Here is a 922-nt window from a genome sequence, read left to right on the forward strand (position 1 = left end):
TTTATCTGAAGAAGTTTTTTATCCTTCCTTTATTTTGAAGAATAGCTTCACTGTGTTCTTGGCTGCTGTTTGTCTTTTTTCTTTTGCCACTTTGAATATATCAGCCCTGGATTTCTGCTCAGGCTCTTTCTGATGAGAAGGGAATTGTTCAGTCTTATCAAGCAGTTCTTCTGTCAGGCACGGGTTGTTTTCCTCTTGCTACTTTCAAAATGTGCTCTTTGTCTGTATCTTCCACCCAGTTTGAAAGAATATTATTTAAGTGGGAATCCCTTTGTGATGATCCTACATGAGGTTCCTTAGTGCTATAAAGAAATGCTAATCAAATTTGGGGACTTTTCAACCCTTATTTCTTAAAAAAGAATTTTTCTCTTCTTCCCCATCCCCTAGCCCCCCAGTTTGAACAGTCCTGTCTCACACATGGTGGTTTACTTGATGTTGTCTCCTATGTCTCTGGGTCCTGGAGGCTGTTTGTTTTTCTTCAGTCTTGTTTTCCTATGTCTTATTCAGATAACCTATTGTAAATTGTTCCATCTTCAATAGCCTTTCTTCTGTCAACTCTTATCTGAAGACGGTTCATATTAGTTCATCGGATTTGCAGTTCCAGAATTTATATTTGGTCTTTTTACATCATTTCATTTTTCTTTTTAAAAAAATCATTTTATTAGGGGCTCATACAGCTCTTATCACAATCCATCCATCCATTGTGTCAAGCACATTTGTACATTTGTTGCCCTCATCATTTTCAAAATATTTTCTTTCTACTTGAGCCCTTGGTATCTGCTCCTTATTTCCCTCTCCCCTCCCTCCTGAACCCTTGATAATTTATAAATTATTATTATTTTTTCATGTCTTACACTGTCCAATGTCTTCCTTCACCCACTTTTCTGCTCTAGTTCCCACAGGGAAGGGGTTATATGTAGAT

At 37.2% G+C, this 922-nt stretch overlaps 1 protein-coding gene across 1 annotated transcript in view; it reads left to right on the top strand.

Moving 5' to 3' along the window:
- ASAH2 (N-acylsphingosine amidohydrolase 2) overlaps positions 1-922 on the top strand; it is a 115,893-nt gene that overhangs the window by 102,001 nt on the left and 12,970 nt on the right. The window lies entirely within an intron of this gene.

The sequence above is a fragment of the Echinops telfairi genome, unplaced genomic scaffold, assembly GCF_000313985.2.
Source record: "Echinops telfairi isolate 266 unplaced genomic scaffold, ASM31398v2 ScPeMD7_70;HRSCAF=299, whole genome shotgun sequence".
NCBI lineage: Eukaryota > Metazoa > Chordata > Mammalia > Afrosoricida > Tenrecidae > Echinops > Echinops telfairi.